This window comes from Rattus norvegicus, chromosome 4 (genome assembly GCF_036323735.1).
Source record: "Rattus norvegicus strain BN/NHsdMcwi chromosome 4, GRCr8, whole genome shotgun sequence".
Classification (NCBI taxonomy): domain Eukaryota; kingdom Metazoa; phylum Chordata; class Mammalia; order Rodentia; family Muridae; genus Rattus; species Rattus norvegicus.
In genome coordinates this window covers 97,248,820-97,271,052 of record NC_086022.1, presented here as the reverse complement: position 1 = coordinate 97,271,052, position 22,233 = coordinate 97,248,820, and positions in this window count along the sequence as shown.

Genomic DNA, 22,233 nt, shown 5'->3' with positions numbered 1-22,233 from the left:
CACACACACACACACACACACACACACACATATATGTGCCCATACTCTGGCTAGGCCCAACTGTCTGTAACAATCAACTCTGCAAGTATTCATGCATGGTTACATAAATATATATATATAACTACACACATAGTTATAAACAAACAGACATATACATTTGGATGGATGGATGGATGGATGGATGGATGGATGGAGCAGAGCTCCCCAACTCAAACCATCCAATCAACAACTTTATTTCTTTTTTTTTTTTTTGAGTTTATTTATTTTTTTTTTATTAACTTGAGTATTTCTTATATACATTTCAAGTGTTATTCCCTTTCCCGGTTTCCGGACAAACATCACCCTCCCCCCTCCCCTTCCTTGTGGGTGTTCCCCTCCCAAACCTCCCCCCATTGCCACCCTCCCCACATAGTCTAGTTCACTGGGGGTTCAGTCTTAGCAGGACCCAGGGCTTCCCCTTCCACTGGTGCTCTTACTAGGATATTCATTGCTACCTATGGGGACAGAGTCCAGGGTCAGTCCATGTATAGTCTTTAGGTAGTGGCTTAGTCCCTGGAAGCTCTGGTTGCTTGACATTGTTGTACTTTTGGGGTCTCGAGCACCTTCAAGCTCTTCCAGTTCTTTCTCTGATTCCTTCAACGGGGGACCTATTCTCAGTTCAGTGGTTTGCTGCTGGCATTCGCCTCTGTATTTGCTGTATTCTGGCTGTGTCTCTCAGGAGCGATCTACATCCGGCTCCTGTCGGTCTGCACTTCTTTGCTTCATCCATCTTGTCTAATTGGGTGGCTGTATATGTATGGGCCACCTGTGGGGCAGGCTCTGAATGGGTGTTCCTTCAGTCTCTGTTTTAATCTTTGCCTCTCCCTTCCCAGCCAAGGGTATTCTTTTTCCTCATTTAAAGAAGGAGTGAAGCATTCACATTTTGATCATCCGTCTTGAGTTTCCTTTGTTCTAGGGATCTAGGGTAATTCAAGCATTTGGGCTAATAGCCACTTATCAATGAGTGCATACCATGTATGTCTTTCTGTGAGTGGGTTAGCTCACTCAGGATGATATTTTCCAGTTCCAACCATTTGCCTACGAATTTCATAAACTCGTTGTTTTTGATAGCTGAGTAATATTCCATTGTGTAGATGTACCACATTTTCTGTATCCATTCCTCTGTTGAAGGGCATCTGGGTTCTTTCCATTTTCTGGCTATTATAAATAAGGCTGCGATGAACATAGTGGAGCACGTGTCTCTTTTATATGTTGAGGCATCTTTTGGGTATATGCCCAAGAGAGGTATGGCTGGATCCTCAGGCAGTTCAATGTCCAATTTTCTGAGGAACCTCCAGACTGATTTCCAGAATGGTTTTACCAGTCTGCAATCCCACCAACAATGGAGGAGTGTTCCTCTTTCTCCACATCCTCGCCAGCATCTGCTGTCACCTGAGTTTTTGATCTTAGCCATTCTCACTGGTGTGAGGTGAAATCTCAGGGTTGTTTTGATTTGCATTTCCCTTATGACTAAAGATGTTGAACATTTCTTTAGGTGTTTCTCAGCCATTCGGCATTCCTCAGCTGTGAATTCTTTGTTTAGCTCTGAACCCCATTTTTTAATAGGGTTATTTGTTTCCCTGCGGTCTAACTTCTTGAGTTCTTTGTATATTTTGGATATAAGGCCTCTATCTGTTATAGGATTGGTAAAGATCTTTTCCCAATCTAACAACTTTATTTCTTTTCTCTGGTCTTTTTATAACTTCTTAGACAAAAAGTTCTTTAGAAAATTACCTCAAAGATAAAATGTTACATAAAATGGAAGCTACAGAAGGATGTTAATATTAAGTTCAAAGCAGTGTTTCATTATAATATGCTCATTATAAGTTCAAATCAACAGTTTTTTCATGGCCTTCCCTTATCATAGTGCACACCTGTGACTTTATCCTTGGACCAAAATGTTTTTCCTTGAACACAAATTTGTCCCATGTCTAGTTCTCTCTTTAGTGTAATTATGAAAGCTCACTGTATTTACTATTCTGCAGCTTTTATTTACTATTATGAGGAGTGGGCATATTCTATCCTTGATTCAAACTTTATTATATCTTTCTAGCCAGGAAACTCAGACCATCTCTAAAAGCTTTCATCTAAAATTATTTGAATCAAATCAGGAATTCTATAAAATCTTTATCAATTTGTCTATGTAACATCATTACAAGATATTACATATTTGTAGGTCTGCAGAAATCTGCTCAAAAAGATGGTTTAATGCCTCGTGATTGCTATATGTGTAACAATAACTGGAAAGGCATACTAAGAGCAGAAATCTTTCCTCAAATGTAATTTCCTCAGCCTTGCCTAAAGGAACAAACCCATCATAGCTTTATAGTCCATGGCAGAACCATCTCAGGAAGATCACTTGCTAGTTTTAAGCTTCTCCTAGATGGCTTCTGGCATTGGCTTTTGTTTTTCATGTCCTATTCACCTTGTATTTGAAGATGGTTCTCACTGTAATCTGGGACTTGCCAATAGGCCAAGATAATATTCTTCTGTCTCTGTCATTCCAGCTCTGGAATTATAAGTGTTCACCACCATGCCTCATCTCTTTAAACATTTTTTCTCTTTTAGTGAAAATAGATATTTTCATATAATATATTCTGGTTAGGGTTTCCCCTCTCTCTGCTCCTCCCAGTTCCTCTTCACATCTCCTCCAGCAAACAACACTAATGTAAAACATAAACAAATTAATCAGAATAGAACAAAAGAGAAGAAAAAGAACCAAAGAAAAAGCACAAAAAATACAAACAGACATAGAAACACACATTTGCACACATAGGAATCTCATAAGAACACAGAATCAGAAGCCATAACATAGATGCAAAGACTGGTAACGATTCTGTTTAGATTGTTTTCGGTTAGCCATCTGTTGCGGGGCAGAGATGAGACCTATCTGAAGAGTGCTTTATTTCTCTAGTGAGATTTTCTTATATTAAAGTAATTTTCCATTAACAAGTGATTATCAAATGGAGATAGTTTCTGGATTACTAATGGCATGGGAGGCTTGTGTCTATGTCTCCTTTCAGCTCTAGGATCCCATCTGGTTCAGACCTGAGCAGACCATGTGCATGCTGCCACAGTCTTTGAATTTATATGTGTGTCCATGTGCTGTGTTTAGCCTGTTTTCTTGGTTTTCTCCATCCCTCTGTCTTTTACACTCTTTCTACCCCCTTTTCCACAGAGTTTCCTTGAGGGGAAAGATTTTAGGATTGCACGTTTCAAGATTTCTCACTCCGCCTATTTTCTGGCTGTGGATCTCTCTATTAGTTTTCCGATTCCTCAGGAGGAAGCTTCTCCAATGATGACTGAGAAAGACACAGCTCTATAAGTCTATGGGTAATGCAAAATATCACTAGGAGTCATTTTATTGCTACATTCTATTAGCAGAACAGTAGCATTTGGTTTTTCCCTAGGTGTCTATCTGATTTTATGTTCTTGACTCCCGAATGAGTGTCAGATATAGCTTCCATCTCATAGAGTGAATGCTTTAAATCAAATCAGACATTGGTTGGTTACTCTCACAACCTTTGTGCCACCATTGCACCACCACACCTTGCAGGCAGGTCACCATTGTAGATTGAAAGGTTTGTAGTTGGATTGGTGTTTACTTCTTTCTTCAATAGCGTGCATGATACCATTCAGTACCATGAACACTAATACATAGGGTTGAAGACTCTACATAGGCAACCAGCTTGGACTTTTCATGTTCAGTGATTTGAGAAGGTGTTTCCTCAGCAATACAGCCTTGCCATCAGTTTGTGAAGAGCAACCAATAGCCTTGGCTTGGTTTGTTTGGAGGCTTCCATGAAGTACCTTCGGCCAACAACTCAATTAAATATAACCCATCCCTGGTACTGGAAGCTTCATTTAGTGATGAGAGATGTTCAGTTGGGGCTCTGCACCCCCCTGCTATTTGGTGATTTCATTTAAATCTCCTTCATGTGTATGTGAGTATGTACATAAATTTCTACTGTATTGCTTCCATCGACTCCTCCAATGTTCCGTGGTTTCAGCCATCCCTCCCTGTATTCCCTTTCTTGCTCCACTTTCTTCCCCTTCCCAGTTTGTTTCTCCCATTCCAACTCTTCCCCACACCTGCCCTAACTAGGCTCCCAATATAGATGAGGGACTATAGATCTCTGCCTATAGCCCAGATAGTTTTCAGAGAGCATAGCAGGAGTGAGATAGCTCCCTAAACAAATTAAGATTGGACCTTCTCAACTCCATAGAGGCAAAGGCTACATCATGATAAAGGTTAGGCTTCTGTTTTCCTGCCAGAGAACTGGCTTCTCAGAAATCATGTAACCAGCAGTCTGTTAATCTAGCTGATATGCTTGGAAGGCCCCTGTCCCCATGCAACACCTCCTCTCTTGTGTTTTTTCCTCCCCAACCCCCAGTTTGAGCTACATAATCTTGACTTCCTATTTCAATAACAAGATGTTTTCTCACACAATCTCCTGGGGTGTTCATACCCACCATGGTCACCGCTCTTCAAGAAGACTGACCCACAGTCTACCCTGAGAACGGCTGATTGGGTTGGGATGCACACACCCCTCCATCCATCACTATTCTATTTCTCTTTCTATACCTAACCTCTGTGGGTATATTGATTTCTATATCAATGACTGAACAACTAAAATCCACATATAAGCAAATACCATTTTTGTCTTTATGAATCTGATTAATTCAGAATCATTTTTTCTTAGTTTTATCTATTTACCTGCAAATTTTATGGTTTCATTGTTTTTAATGTCAGAATAATATTCCATTGTGCAAATGTATCAGATTTTCTTTATTTAGTCATCCATGGATGGATATCTAGGTTATTTCCAATTTCTGGATATTGTGAATAAAGCAGCAAGCAATATCTCTACATGAAATTGAGTTTTGTGCAGTGTAATAAATATGGATCTATTTGCATTCTATATGCAGCCATTCAATTTGACCAGCACCATTCATTGGAGATGGTGTCTTTTTTTCCAGTGTGTAGCGTCTTAGAAAAACAGTTGTCTATAGGTATGTGGACTTAAGTCTGGGTCTTCAATTCGATTCCACTGATCAACATGTCTGATTTTGTGCCAATACTGTATTGTTTTTCCTACTGTAACTTTATAGTACAATCTGAGTTTGGGGCTAGTGATGCCCCCAGCTTTCCATTTATCATTCATGAGTGCTTTGGCTGTCCTGTTTGTGGTGGTGGTTGTTTCGTTTTGTGAAAATTATCCTTTCAATTTCTGTGAAGATTCTGTTGGAATTTTGATGGGGACTGCATTGAATCTGTAGATTACTTTTGGTAGGATGGCTATTTTTACTATATTAATTCTACTGATCCTTGAGCCTGGGAGATCTTTCCATCTTCTGATATCCTTTTCTATTTCCTTCTTCAGTGTCTTAAAATTTTTATCATTATAAGTCTCTCACTTGCTTGGTTAGAGTTATCTTATGATATTATATATTATTTGAGGCTATTGTAAAAGGTGTTTTTTCCCATTTCTTTCTCAGTCATTTGTCATTTGAGTATAGGAAAGCTACTTATATCTCTGTGTTAATTTTATTTAAAGCTACTTTGCTGAAAGTGTTTATTAGTTGTAGGAATTTCCTGATGAAATCCTTAGAGTCACTTATTATGTATATTAGTCAGGGTTCTGTAAAAGAACAGAATTTATAAAATGAATCTATAATCTTTATCTATCATCTATCTATCTATCTATCTATCTATCTATCTATCTATCTATCTATGAGATTGATTTGAGTGAATTATAAACTGTGGCCCAGCTAGTCCATCAGTGGCTCTCTCCGAATAGAAGGTACAAGAATCCAGTAGTTGTTCAGTCTACTTCACTGGATGTCTCAGCTGTTTTTCAATATATGCTGGATTCCTGAAGAAGTAGCCTCTGATGCCAGTAAAGGAATAGACTTTCTAGCAATAGCAAGCAGGCAAAGAGAATCCAAACTTCCTTCTTCCATGCCTTTAAATAGGCTGTCAATAAAAGGCATGATCCAGATTAAAGGTTTATCTTTCAACCCCAAGAGATGTGGACTAAAGGTGTGTCTTTCTACCTCAAAGATCTAGATCCCCACTTCAAATGATTTAATTAAGAAGAAAAATCACACAGATGTGCCCAGTTCTTTGGGTTTCTGTTAATTGCAGAGGTAGTCAAGTTGACAATCAGAAAAAGTCATCACACAATCATAGCATCAACAAATAAAGCTACTTTGACTTCTTTCCATTTTGCATCTCTTTGAAATGAAGTACATGTGATGCTTTCCTGAAGCCAACTCCTATGAGGTTTTGCTGAATCAGACCAGTGAGAGGACATATGGTATTTGGAGAGAGTATAAGTAGGACCCAACAGTGGCTGGGTGCTTGCAACACTTCTTTGGTCTTGGTATAGTGTCTTCACTGAACTTCACTTCACTGAGAGGTACAGCAGAAATCTTCTCTTGGTATTCCAGCTGGTCCTTGTTGATCCTGCTGACTCATGTTGATTCAGCAGAGGCCTGACTGTTTCTGCTGGATCATGCAGCTGCTGCTGATTTGAGCTTGGTGACACTACTGAACTGAACTAATGGTATCCTGACAAAGAAGATTGAAATTGCTTTAAAGAACTACTTTTATTTTTATTTATTTTTTCATCTTTATTAACTTGGGTATTTCTTATTTACATTTTGATTGTTATTCCCTTTCCTGGTTTCCGGGCCAACATCCCCCTAACCCCTCCACCTCCCCTTCTCTATGGATGTTCTTCTCCCCATCTTCCCCAATTACTGCCCTCCCCCCAACAATCATGTTCACTGGGGGTTCAGTCTTAGCAGGACCAAGGGCTTCCCCTTCCACTGGTGCTCTTAATAGGCTATTCATTGCTACCTGTGAGGTTGGATCCCAGGGTCAGTCCATGTATACTCTTTGGGTAGTGGCTTAGTTCCTGGAAGCTCTGGTTGGTTGGCATTGTTGTTCATATGGGGTCTCAAGCCCCTTCAAGCTCTTTCAGTACTTTCTAAGATTCCTTCAACGGGGGTCCCATTTTCAGTTCAGTGGTTTAATGATGGCCTTCGCCTGTGAATTTGCTGTATTCTGGTTGTGTCTCTCAGGAGAGATCTACATCTGGTTCCTGTCGGCCTGCACTTCTTTGCTTCATCCATCTTATCTAGTTTGGTGGCTGTATATGTATGAGTCACATGTGGGGCAGGCTCTGAATGGGTGTTCCTTCTGCCTCTGTTCTACACTTTGCCTCCCTATTCCCTCCCAAGGGTATTCTTGTTCCCCTTTTAAAGAAGGAGTGAAGCATTCACATTTTGGTCATCTTTCTTGAATTTCATGTAAGAACTACTTTTAAACAGGTCTACATTCCTATTCTATTACCTACCTTTTCTCCTCTACCATTGGATGGTGGGCTCAACAGGGGTTGAAGCATTTGAGAAACTTTATTAACGTCATCATCTTATTGTTTTAGGTTATAATTCAAGTACTATGTTGATTAGGCATGGAAAGAGTGGACATCCTTTTCTTCCTGATTTTACTGGCAATTCTTTAAGTTTTTCTCTATTTAAGTTGATGTCAGCTATGAACTTACTGTAACATGCCTTTATTATGTTGACGTATGTTCTTTGCATCCCTAATCTTGCAGATATTTTTATCATGAAGGAGTGTTGGATTCTGTCAAAGGGTTTTTCTGCATCTAATGAGGTTGTCATGTCCTTTTTGTCTTTCAGTTTTGTTTATATGGTAGGTTCCATTTATTGATTTATATATTTTAAACAATCCTTACATCTCTGGGATGAAGCCTACTTGACTGTGGTAGATAATCTTTTTTGATGTGTTCTTGGATTCAGTTTGCAAGTATTTTGTTGAGTATTTTTACATCTATGTTCTTATTGGTTTGCAATTCTCTTTCTTTGTTGAGTCTTTATGTGGGAATTAGATATAAGGGTAATGGTAGCCTCATAAAATTAAGCAACGTTCCTTCTGTTTCTATTTTGTGGAATAATTTGAGAGTATTAGTATTAACTCTTCTTTGAAAATCTAGTAGAATTATGTATTAAAGTGTGTGGTGCTGGAGTTATTTTTGTTGGGGGGCTTTTAATGACTGCTTTTATTTCTCTAGAGGTTATAGGTCTATTTAAATTGTTTATCTGATCTAAATTTAACATTGGTAAGTGATACCTATTGAGAAAATTATACACTTTTTTAGATTTTCCAATTTGGTGGAGTACATGTTTTTAAGGTATGTCCTTAAGATTTTCTCCACATCTACTGTCACATGAGATTTTGATCTTAGCCATACTGACTGGTGTGAGGTGGAATCTCAGGGTTGTTTTGATTTGTATTTATCTGATGACTAAGGATGTTGAACTTTCCTTTAGGTGCTTCTCAGCCATTCAGTATTCCTGAGTTGAGGATTCTTTGTTTAGCTCTGTACCCCATTTTTTAATAGGATTATTTGAATCTCTGGGGTCTAACTTCTTGAGTTCTTTATATATATTACATATTAGCCCTCTATTTGATGTAGGATTTGTAAAGACTTTTTTCCAATCTGTTGGTTGCTGTTTTGTACTATTGACAGTCAGTGTCCTTTGCCTTACAGAAGCTTTGCAATTTTCTGAGGTCCCATTTGTCAATTCTTGATCTTAGAGCATGAATCATTGGGTTTCTGTTCAGGAAAAATTTCCCTGTGCTTATGTGTTCAAGGCTCTTTCCCACTTTCTCCTCTATAGTTTCAGTGTATCTGGTTTTATGTGGAGGTCTTTGATCCACGTGGACTTGAGCTTTGTATAAGGAGATAAGAATGGTGCAATTTGAAATCTTTTACATACTGGCCTTCAGTTCAACCAGCACCATTTGTTGAAAATGCTGTCTTTTTTCCATTGGCTAGTTTTAGGTCCTTTGTCAAAGATCAATTGACCATAGGTGTGTGAGTTCATTTCTGGGTCTTCACTTCTATACCATTGATCTATCTGCCTGTCTCTGTAGCAATCCCATGGAGTTTTTATCACAATTTCTCTGTAATACACCTTGAGGTCAGGGATGGTGATTCTCCCAGAAGTTCTTTTATTGTTGAGAATAGTTTTTGCTATCCTGGGTTTTTTGCTTTACCAAATGAATCTGCAAATTGCTCTTTCTAATTCTATGAAGTATTGAGTTGGAATTTTGATGGGGATTGCATTGAATCTGTAGATTGCTTTTGGCAAAATGGCCATTTTTTACTATATTAACCCTGTCAATCCATGAGCATGGGAGATCTTTCCATCTTCTGAGATCTTATTCAATTTATTTCTTCAGAGACTTGAAGTTCTTGTCATACAGATCTTTCACTTGCTTGGTTAGAGTCCCACTAAGGTATTTTATATTATTTGTGGCTATTGTGAAGAATGTCGGTTCCCTAATTTCTTTCTCAGCCCATTTATTCTTTGAGTAGAGAAAGGCTACAGATATTTTGAGTTAATTTATATCCAGTCATTTTGCTGAAAATTTTTTTTATTTTGTTTGTTTTTTATCATGTGTAGGAGTTCTCTGGTAGAATTTTGAAGGTCACTTAAGTATACTATCACATCATCAACAAATAGTGATGAACTGTTGGTAGAATGCAAGCTGGTACAGCCACTCTGGAAATCATATGGAAAATTCTCAAAAAACTAAAAATAGATCTACCATAGGACTCAGCTATACCATTCCTCAGCAGATGCCCAAAGGACTTGACAGACACTCTACAGACACTTGTTCAGCCATGGTCATCGTTCTAGTCACAGGAGGTAGGGATTGAGAAAAATAACCCCAAATCTCCTACAATCAATGTGTGGATAATAAAAATCTGATACATGTATGCTATGGAACAATAATGAGCTGTAAAGAAAAATAAAATAAAATCAGGAACAGTATAGGTAAATGGATGAGACTGAGGAAGACTTTATTGAGTGAGGTAACCCAGACCCAGAAAAACAAACAGTATCTTCTCTCTCTTATTTGAGGCTCCAAACTCCAAACCTTTGGATGTGAGCACATAGCCTGTTGTAACTACAGAAACCAGGAAAGTAAACAGCCACTTCTGGGATAGGGGTTTGGGGGAGCAACAGAGAGTAAAGCAACAGGAAAGTAAAATTGATCAGGGAAATTGGAAGAAGGCAGGCTCTTTAGGGAAGGAAGGTAAATAAAGAAGGAGTGAGGTTGGTAGAGTAACAATAACAATGCCTGAAAAAGTTATTATTAGTATAATTCTGAGAAGGAATTATACTGTTACCTATTTTAGGAAAAAACCCTCTAATCACATAACTCTGTGTATAAACATATCATTTTAATGGACTTTTCTTATTTGGGCTGATGGCACTTCTTCCAAGGGCCAAAGACTATTTAACAAAACCCTAATACCTCTTTTGAGTTTTTGGCCAGGGCTGTTCAAAAGACTCCCACAAACACATTGCTGTTGACCCCCCCGGGGTAGAAAGTAAGTCTTTATTTTTGAAGACACTGTATACTTAAGAAAAAGAAATAGGGCCTAGGTACCCCTGAGCTCAAAATGACGTGAATGCCCTATCCCTGGAGGCCAGCTTTCATGGTACCAGAAGGCAGCAGGGAAGCTTGCAAATGAGGGATACAACCAATAGTCTTACCTAGCTCTGATGCCTATGAGCATCAATGACATGCATGGCACAATGGCATCAAGACTGCAGAGGTGGCACACATGCCTTGGTGGTAACTGGCAGCATTCTAATTGGATTTAAGATCCAATCAACAAGAGGGAGACCAGGCCTGAAACCTAGCGAAGATATGGTTATTGGAAGATAATCTACAACCACTAATTTACCAAACCAGCATAATCCTTAACAACCATTTATAAACATTTGTCCTAATACCCACAAATAATTGCAGTCTTCATCCATCATCAAGATTTCTCTATGCCACAGAGACACCACTACAGAAAAATCACAAGCAGTCAGAACACAGGGATGGAGAGCTCTGTACGCATCAGTGCTTACTTAATGGATCAAGGTCACTTGATATGGCTGGTGAGAAATGAAAGCCAGGCACAGATTTTTGGAGCCACAGAAGACCGGGGCTGTCACAAATTTATTCCAAGCAATCAGACATTATATATGGTACACAAGATTAATGCCTAAGACCAACTATTCAAGTGGAAACTTATGGTTTCTTTTGAACTTCAGTTGTGTTGGATGGTGTTTTGTGGGGCAGACATGTGAAGGAGTGTTTTCCTGAAGTAGACACAGGTGAGAGGATGTTTTGCTAAGGTAGAGACATGTGAAGGAATGTTTCACTGAAGCCGAGACAGGTGAAGCAAACATGTGAAAGGACACATGACATTAAGAAGGATTCAACAGTGAATGATGCTGGATGGTTTTAGTATGCCTTACCATTGTTTATTGGTCATCATTTGTTGTGTCTCCATAGAGAGAGAAACACCAAAAACCTTCTGGTGGCTTCTTGTTGCTTCTGCAAACTCAGGCCAATTGGTAGATTGATGTTAGATTCATGTGGAGTTTTGCTAAGTCAGATTCATGTGGTAAGACAAGACCTGTGGAAGGATCCGTGATGTTTGGAGGGAATATAGGATCCAATGGACAATGATGGAGGCTTGCATAGCTAGGTTTGCATAGCATCTTCACTGATCTTCACTTCGTTGAGAGGCGCACTGCTGAGAACTTCTGGTGTCTCTGCTGGTCCTGGTCACTCCTACTGACTCCTGCCCATTCATCAGAGACCTGGCAGTTTCTAATGGGTCATGCCACTGCTGCTGATTTGCGTTTGTGTGTTTGTTATCCTGACACTACTGAACTGGACTACTGACAACACAGATTGGATTTGCTCCAAAGAACTATTTCTAAACAGACCCACTTCCCCCAATTCCTAATAACCTTTTTTTCCCCACTACCTCTGATGGGTGGTGGGCTAGAAGGGAGGTTAAAGCATTGAAGAACCCTTATTAAAAGTTGGTTTTGAAAGATTTAAGCCTATGGTTCAGTGAAGCTTCTATATGCTTCACTAACTCCTAGGAACACAGAAAACCACTGAGCAGCCTGGGTGTTTCAGGGAGGGAGTGACTTTGTTTCTCAGGAACTGAAAGGCACACAGTGCTCCAGGAGCCATGGACTCTGACCTGGAAGAATTATGATGCATGCCTCTTAAGGCACCTGGACCAGGCTACGTCCATGATTCCCTGCAGAGCCCCATCCCATTGTATGTATCTATAAAAACACTCCTGGACCTAAAGTTCAGGGAACATTGTGAAGAGGGCATCGAAGGATTGTAAGGAAACTCGGGGAGCTTCCTGTGAGATTGTGTCTTTATGTAACATCTGAAGCTTCAACCCGCAGTGTCTCATCATCATGAATGCCCAAATGTGAGCCAAACCAGGATGACACCAGTGAACATGACTGGACAGAGAAAGCCACAGGCCTCAACCCTACGTAGCACTCCAGGCAACTGAGGAAAGCATGGAATGGGAGACGTCCTTCCTCCAGGAAGTGACATCCAGAGCCAAACGGTCAGCCCTGAAACCTCCATACAGGCTGCATTATACAGTCAGAACACGCTATATCCCATCTCCCTCGGACAATCATCACATTCTCGGACCAGCATCCAGGGGACATAAATCTAGCAACATACTAATGTCAAAAATGTTTATCAAAGCATGGCCTTCAGGAATTATTACAGAGACTGAGTCCTCAAGAGATAATCTCAGTAAATAGGTATGAAAAGGGGGGAAACATAAAAAAGATGCAAACGAACAGGATCCTAGCATAACTGTCTTCTGAGAGGCTCCACTCAACAGCTGACTGAAACAGATATAGAGACCCACAACCAAACATTAAATACAGCTCGGGGAGTCTTGTAGAAGAGTCAGGGGAAGGATTGAGGGACCCTAAGAGGATAAGGGACCACAGTAAAAGCAACAGAGTCAATTATCCTAGACTTTTAGGGGCTCCCAGAGAACAAATAAAAAATAGAAAAACAAACAAACAAAAAAAACAAAGACAACAACAACAACAACAACAACAACAACAACAACAACAACAAAAACCAACCAAAGAACATACAGGGTCTGGACTTAGATCCCTGGATGTGTAGCTTGGTCTTAATGTGGATCTACCAACAACTGGAGCAGAGATGTCCCTGAATGTGGATCCCACTCCCTTAACTGGGTAGCCTTGCCTGGCATCAGTGCGCTCTCTCTCTCTGTCTCTCTCTCTCTGTCTCTCTGTCTCTGTCTCTGTCTCTGTCTCTGTCTCTCTCTCTCTCTCTCTCTCTCTCTGATACACAGTGTGGGGAATGAGGGGGAATATGGGGATGAGAGGGGGATGTTGATACTGGGATGTAAAGTGAATAAATTATTTATATATAAAAAAGAAAATTAAAAAAGAAGATGCAAAAAAAGCAAAAGCAGTCTAAAACAGGGCTGGAAATTTCTTATAATTCAATAAATTCAATACTTTTTAAATTTACATTTCAAATGTTATCCCTTTTCCCAGTTTCCCTTCCAGAAACCCACTATCTCCCTCTGCTTCTATGAGGGTGCCCCCCTTTACTATCTCCCACTTCCCTGCCCTGACATTCCCCTACATTGGGGCATAGAGCCTTCACAGGACCAAGGCCCTTTCCTCCCATTGATAGGGCTGAGGATTTCTTAACATTATATAATTTTTATGTACATACATGCACCATTGTATATAAATATATACCAAAATATACATTGTTACTTGCACCATGAATTAAAGACCAATTTTTCTATGCTATGATCTTTCTGTAACATGGAACTTAAACTGAGAATGCAGGAACAGAGCTCATGTATAGATTAATATTATATATTAGCTGAATTTCATTTAGTTGGGCTGACAAAACATGGCTTGGACATATATAGCAATCATGTATCTTCCAATAATACTTAGACATACTTATTTACAGACATATGGAACACAAGACAGAGTTGATTTACAACTGAAAAGAGCTTCCAAGTCACCTAGAGGTTCTTCCAGCAATGCTACTTCTTTACAGTATCATCCACTGTGTCCAAATGTGTTGCTGTTATAGCTAAAGGTATAAAAATTACAGTCAAATGTTACTAATTAATAATTTGAAATCCTACAGATTAATAGTTATTACCAAGTTATTACCTTCACTCTGTAACTGGTTTGTTTCCAGGTAACAATAACCAAAACATGTAGAGAGCACAAATTTTAATTATAACAGTTTTTCTTGCCTTTGTATATAATGTGAAGCCAGTAGTAAGAGTTTCCATCTCATGTGTTTATCTTAAAAATAAAGATCTGGAGCAGTCAAAATAGAATCTATTAGACCGAGCAATGAGGAAAGGGGCTATAGATTCAGAAGAGAAACAGGTCTTTCCTTAGTGCTCTCAGTCTATTTTCATAAAGGAATGAAGGCTTCCTCTTTTCTTTCTAAATCATGTCAATAGAAGGATGTATTTCTTTGTGTGTCATATATGTGGTTCGAGTACAGTCAGAAAAGAATTGGGTATGCATTTTTCTCTGTACGGTCTGGTCATTTATCTATTACTCTTAAACCCTTTTGACTGGACTTAGTAGAAGCCTGTGACTTTGGCAATCCATTCCTGGTGGTTTTCGTTCAAAAGCTTAGCAGATTCTGCAGCTGCCTCCTTGTTTGTTTGCTTTGCTTTTCTATTTCTTGACTGCCTGAAATAAATTTTCATATATTTTAATCATACTTCTCACCTCCTCTGTTTTCTCCCAAATACTCCCAACTTTCCTAAATTTGTTCTTTCCCACCCTTTTAAAAAAAGATCCCCGCCACAACAACAACAGAAGGGAAACAATATATGTAAGCAAACGATCACTAGGAAAAAGAAAAATGAGTAAAATAAAAATCTGTAAAAACATGGAGTTTGTTTAGTGCTAGCCAACTACTCCAGAGCAAGGGGCCTGCCATGAAGTGGGCTCAGTACATTCCATGAGACTCCACTGTAGAAAAGTAAGTTTTCCTTTGCCAGTGGGTATTAACTGAAGACAGCCTCTCTGTTGGGGTGGAGGCCTGCCTTAGTTGGGTTAATACTGCTATGATGAAACATCAGGATCAAAAAGCAGGTTGGGAAGGAAAAGGTTTATTTCTTACTCTCCCGTGTTGTAGTCAAACACTGAAGGAAGCAAAGACAGGAACGTAAACAGCAGGGACTGGACACAGGAGCTGATGCAGAGGGAATGGAAGGGCACTGATTACTTGTTTGCTCCCCAAGGCTTGCTCAGACTACTTTCTTAGAAAATCCATGACCACCAGCCCAGGGTGTCTCCCTACAACAAAGAGATTGCTCACTCATTAGTCACTTAAGAAAATGCTGCAGTCTTGCCTACAGCCCAATCTAAAGGAGACATTTTCTCAATTGGGGTTTCCTCCATTCATATGATTCTACCTTGAATCAAGTTGACATAAAATTAGCCAGCAATGAACTCATATCTACTTCTTCCTTTCAATGTAGGGACCCTGTTTGGCTTGAACCTGTGCAGGCTATAGTTTTAATATTTTCCTCTCCTCTCCTCTCCTCTCCTCTCCTCTCCTCTCCTCTCCTCTCCTCTCCTCTCCTCTCCTCTCCTCTCCTCTCCTCTCCTCTCCGCCCTTCCCCCCTCCCATTCTTCCTTCCTTTTTACACTCCAGATTTTATTTCCCTTCTGATCCACCGCCCAAGAGTTCCACATCCCATACCCCAGCACTCCCCCCCACAAAAGATGTCCCCACCCCACCCACCCTACCAGATCTCTAAACTTCCTAGGGATTCCAGTCTCTTGAGGGTTAGGTGCATCTTCTCTGACTGAGTCCAGACCCGGCAGTCATGCTGTATATGTGTTGGGAGCCTCATCTCAGCTGGTGTTTGCTGCCTGGTTGGTGATCCAGTGTCTAAGAGATCTCAGGGGTCCAGGTTAATTGAGACTGTTGGTCCTCCTACAGGTTTGCCCTCCTCCTTAGCTTCCTCCAGCTTTTCCCTAATTCAACCACAGGGGTCAGCAGCTTCTATTCACTGGTTGGGTGTACATATTTGCATCTGACTTATCTAGCTGCTTGCTGTGTTTTTTGGAGAGCAGTCATGGTAGGTCCCTTTTTGTGAATGCCCTGTAACTTCTGTAACGGCACCAGGTCTTGGGGTCTCCCCATGAGCTGGTTCCTACTTTGGGCCTGTCACTGGACCTTCTTTTCCTCAGGCTCTTCTCCATTTCCATCCCTGCACTTCTTTCAGACAGGAGGAATTATGGGTCAGAACTTTGCCTTGCGGGATAGCCACCCCATTCCTCACTTGATGCCATGTCTTTCTGCTGGTGGTGGATTCAGTATGTTCCCTCTCCCCACTGTTGTGTCTTTCATCTAGGGTCCCCCCACTTGAGTTCTGAGAGTCTGAGAGTCTCTTACTTCCCAGGTCTCTGGTACATTCTAGAGGGTCCCAACCTCCTTCCTCCCAAGGTTGCTATTTCCATTCTTTCAGTTGGCCCTCAGGGCTTCAGTTTTAATATTTTCAAAGATTATTATTTTTTTTTTTACAGATTTTTTTTTTAAAGATTTATTTCATGTATGTGAGTATACTGTCGCTGTCTTCAGACGCGTCAGAAGAGGGCATCAGATACCATTACAGATGGTTGTGAGCCCCCATGTGGTTGCTGGGAATTGAACTCAGGACCTCTGGAAGAGCAGTCAGTGCTCTTAACCACTGAGCCATCTCTCCAGCCCTCAAAGATTATTTTTAATGATGATTCTTAAATGCTTTAACCTCCCTTCTATCCCACCACCCAGTAGTGGAAAAGAAATGATACAGGGGAAGTGGACTTGTTTGGAAATGGTTCTTTGGAGCAAATTCCATCTGTCTTGTCAGGATAACAGCAATTCACAGGTCAGCAGTGGCGGCAGCTTGATCTAATCACAAACACTTCATAGATATACCAGCTGACCAGTTTGGTAGTGTCTGGATAGCAGTAACGATGGCATGGAATAGCCTCAGCTGAATTGGCATGAGTTGGCAGGAGAAACCAGAGCCAACACCAAGTCTCTGCCGTGCCTCTCTCAATGAAGATCAGCGAAGACGTCAACAAGTGTTGCACAGCTAGCTCTTCCAGCAAGCAAAGCTCTCTCACAGTTGTTGAGTCCTATTTACAGTCCCTCTAAACATCATATGCCTTCCTTGTGTTTTGCCTCAGCATATGAGTCTGTATCAGCTGACATCACTCTGCCAATTGGCCTGACTCATCAGATTCAGCAAGAAGCCACAACACACCGCACAAGTTTTTTGGTGCATTTCTCTCTGTGGAGTTCCAACAAATGGAGCTCAACTCTGCAATGTAAGGTGGACAGATACATTTGTGTCATTAGTGAAGCATCCTTCATCATGTGTTCTTTCACATGCTTGCTTTAGCAGAATATCCTTTTACCTGTAACTGCTTCAGGAAAACACTCTTTCATGTGTTTGCCCCAGCAAAACACCATCCAATATGACTGACTTTCCTAAGAACCCTGAAGTTTCCACTTTAGCAAGCCTTGTGTGTGCTGTCAATCTTTGCAAACTCTTATGTGCACCAGCCCTCTCGTGCCATTTAGGACCGACTGCTCCAATGTGTCTCATTCTTTGTACATGGTTCAGCTGTGGGTCTCTGTGTTAGTTCCCATGCACTGTGAAAAGAAACTCTAGTGATGATGGTTGACAGGAGTGCTGATCTATGGGTATAGTTTTATCATTAGTAGTTATTATATTGCTATGATTCTTTAGCAGAATAGTAGTGATGACCCCTAGGGCCATGGATTATCTAGTCTCAGGTTCTCGATTCCTTTAGCAATATCAGGTATGGATTTTATCTCATAGAGTGGGCCTGAAATCCAAGCAGAAATGATTGGTTACTCCAATAACATTTGTGCCACTGTTGTACCAGTGTATCTTTCAGGCACATTACTGTGGTAGGCCACAGGGTTGATAAATTGACTGATATTGTTGATTCCCCTCTGGTAGAGTGCAGAGAATCTCCCAGTATTATGAACACTATCCATTAGGGGTGAAGCTTCTGGTTACAAACAAGTTAAACTTCTCATGTTTGATAACGTAGACTAGTGGTTTCCTCAGCAATAGGTCCTTACCACAGGTTGTGGAAAATAATCAAATTGGTCTTTACTGCTTTTTCTGTAAGTGGCCTGAGGTAACCTCCAAAAATGGTTCACCACTCTTGATCCAGAAGATCAAACAAAATAACAAACAAAATCAAGAGTTTCAAATGCTGATACTCACTTTCTGGATACCCATGAAACTGCCCATGACATCACATATGAAAAGCTACCAAAGTGTTTGAAAAATATCATTTTAAAGAAGCAATGTGTGCCCACTAAATTTCTAGCGCATAAACCCCCGAATCATATCCACAGAACCAGGACCGGCTATGGTAACATCTATTAGCATTGATACTATTAAGACATAGGACATTTCCATTACTATAAATATCTTTATATGCCCCCTTTACAGTCACACCAATTGATTCCTCATGCTGGCTTCCTTTTAATACCTAGCACCCACTTATCCATTCTCCATTTCTGTGCCGTTTTTCTTTTTAGAATGATGTGTAGTCAGGACTATATGACATATACAGCCTTTTAAGATTTTTTTTCCCACTCAGTATAATCAGAGATCCATTTATATTGCTGGTACCATAGATTACTCTTGTCTTTGTATCTCTTACTTGAATTGTGCTGCAGTTCATTTAACTGTTTGGCTCTTTGAAAGCCTGTTGCATTCTCTCTAGGTTGAGCTGTTATAAATAAAGTTGGTATAAAAATTGCTGTAGACATTTCCCCCTGAAAGCTGTAATAATTAAAAAAAACAAAAACCAGTACATTGTTCATGGTTACCAGTATATACATAATAGATTTTCTCTCAGGTATTAACTCGGCAATATTTTTAATATATGGAAATGTTTCATCAGAACTGAGAATATCAGAGAATAGAGCTTACCTGGACACAGGCACTAACAACTCTGTTGTCTTGACTCAAAACAATTATATACCCTGAGAATGAGTGGTGCTGTCCAGTAGTTATGAAGAACGAAGGTTTTAGGCAGCATTAGCTTATACTTCTCTATCGTTTAATGTTACTTTTTATAACTATGGCTAAAGCACACAAGACAGGGTTAATAGGGTCAATTAGACAGGATCTGGAATCATTCATGAGACAAGCCTTTGGGTACACTTCTGAGGGATTATTTAGACAAGGTTACTCATGGGTATACCTGGGAAGAGTTTTCTTGATCGAATGTCACAGTGTACAGGGCAAATGAAAGGCATTTCCCCCCACCTCACCCCCTTTTGCCTTTGTTACTGGGTTCTCAGTCTCTCCAGTACTAAGACTGCCACTGTTGGGACTATCCAGACGGTATCCTGTACATGAATCTAATTCTTCCCTGTTATATTGCACAGTGCACAATTTTAATTTTTTTGTTTTGTAAAAAACATGGTGAGGATGTAGTCTGATTGGAGGAGTGCCTGCCTAGCATGTAAAATGTCCCAGGTTTAACATGGTGGCTCATACCAGTAACCTAACACATAGGAGGTAAAGGCAGAAGGATCAAAAAGTTCAGGGTCAACTTCAGCTACATAGCTAGTTCAAGGCCAGTCTAAGGTAGATAATGTTTCAGAAAAATAAAATAAAGGCATTATCCCAATAAAAGAATAATAATTAGGGCTAGAGAGATGGCTCAGCAGTTAAGGGGTAAGAGCACTTATTGCTCTTCCAGAAGACCCATGTTCAATTCCTAAAACCCATATATATGGTGGCGGGCTTGCTCACAGCTTTTTATAACTGCAGTCCAAAGAGATCCAGTGCCCTCTTCTGGCTTTCACATGAACTGCAGGCATGTAGTGTACAGACATACATGCAGGCAAAAAACATAAAAATAATAGAATAAAAATAAATTGTCATTATCTATGTCCAGTTATATGACTCACTTATCAAGAGGCCATGCCATTGTAACTTCAAGGGGAAAATCTGCATTGTCCCTTTCCTAGGAGAATCACATTCCTAAGGACCAGACCTTTCTTATGGATTCACTAACTTTTTATCAGTAGCTAGTTAGTACTTGCTGTGCTATAATGGTGAGGGCAGGACTTCTAGTTCTTCAATATTTCACCAGAAAATTTTCTTTCAATCAGAAAATCTGGGGCTTTAGAAAGGAACAAAGATCACAAATGTAAGGCACAAGCTTACTTAGCTTCTTTAGTTGGAGTTTGTATAGTTGAATTTAGGTAATAAATCCACATCCACAAAAACTTTAGAAGTCCACAGCTGGCCCTTAGCTAACCAGTTTTTTTAAAGAATTTCATGAGTATTGAGGTCTACAGAACACACACACGCATGCACGCACACAGAAAGGCAACCGTATAATCATCCTAAAGACTACAATGGTAGGGTAGCCATGCATAGTTTACTGTAGTTACAGCATGACTAGGTGCACTCTTCCAGAGAATCTGAGTTTAGTACCGACAGTCACATGGTAGCCCACAACTGCTTAACTCATTCCCACGGATTTTTTAGCCTCTGCTAGCACCAGGCATGCTTGTGGTGCACGGATATATGTGTAGACAAAACACAATTGTTTTCTTAAAGTATAGGATTAGCTCACTGACACACCAGAGAGGGCTGGATCTGGTGCATGACCACAGGGCCATTGACCAATATCACCAAAGTGTGACTTCTTGTAGGATGATGTCATTATGCATCATGGTGGGTCCTTCCTATTATTGGATGAGAAGGAAGGGTAGGTAGGGAAAAGTCTAGGAAGGAGGAAGAGGAGTGAGAAAAATCAAGATGATGGAGGAGGATGATTCCAATCCGAGTGGTCTAGGTCAATTTGATCTTGTCTAGGTGGGTAGTTTCTATCTTTATTAATTGGCAGTGAATTTATTTTGTGGATGTATTGTGGATTGAGAATTTAGCATGTCAATCTGATTTGTTGAGTCTTGATTTTACCGGGCAGGTGGCTGGAACCAGGGTGTCCCCAGCTGGCCAGGGCTGGTCAAGGTTGGCCAGAGTGACTAGCAATGGGAGTGAAGGACCCCAGTTCTTACTATAAGAGCTATTAAGAGGCTTGGCCTGGTAGAAAGTAGGTAGGTTATGGGGTTCCTGTGAAGGACCCTAGGAACTTTACTCACCTTACACTCACCACCTCAGGTCAAGATTAGGTTAAGTATCAGCTTCCTGCCTCAGGTCAAGGCTAGGCCAAGTTCCACTTTCCAACCATAGTTCTCAGGAAGAGCAGGGACACTCTTGAAAATCCGAAGAATGTACTGACATAGTCACCTGATCCTCTGGTCCCAGATAAGAGTTTGCATGTCATATGCTTGCTAGCCAATAGATTCAAAGGTCAATATGCTTAGCTAATAAGTTTAAACTGTAACCTTGCTGGTGTAACCTGTCCCTCTAAAAAGTATAAAAATTGCTTGTTATAGCCATTCGGGGTTGCCTTATAGTCACTCGCCACGAGGGGCTAATTGAGGGTCGACCCCGATGCGCTGGAAAAATAAACCTCTTGCATTTGCATTGAACTCCATTCCAGTGTCTCATTTGGGGGGATCTCCCAGTAGTTAAGACTCACTTCGAGCCTTACAGGACTGGAAAGACTGCTGGAGCCAGAAGATAGTTAAGCTAACGTGGCGTGGTGCCACTCTGAAATCAGCTGCTGCTGAAATAAATTAAGGTTAGTTCTATATAGCCCTATGGCACTGAAACTAATGCCAGGGAGCAACTGCCTGGGTCCAAGAGTATCAGAGGCCCAGTGTGGAGCTGTGACCTGTGGGAACTAGTCGAGCTTATTTATTTTTTTTGAGCTTATTTTTTATTTTGTTTTGTATTACCAAAACAACTTCCAGAACTTCCTGTCCTGTCTGGAAGAGGGCAAGAAGCCTAGGAGAAGAGGGAGGGCATCTGCTGGTTCCTGACCTTGAACATGGCCCTACTGCCACTGTAGACCACCTAAGTCAAACTGTGCAAGTGCTTATCAAGAAGGTGGATGACACCAGGTTGCAGCTCAATCATACAGTCAGTCCAGTTCTTTAAAAAAAAGTACCAGAAGGGCTATTCACTTTTGCCAGGGCTTTAAGCTCATCCCTCAGTGGGGTAAGTCATGGATTTCACCGGAGACCCAGAGGACACCATCAGCAAGCTCTTCCCAGAGTAGCACAAGAAATACCTGGAATCTGTCACG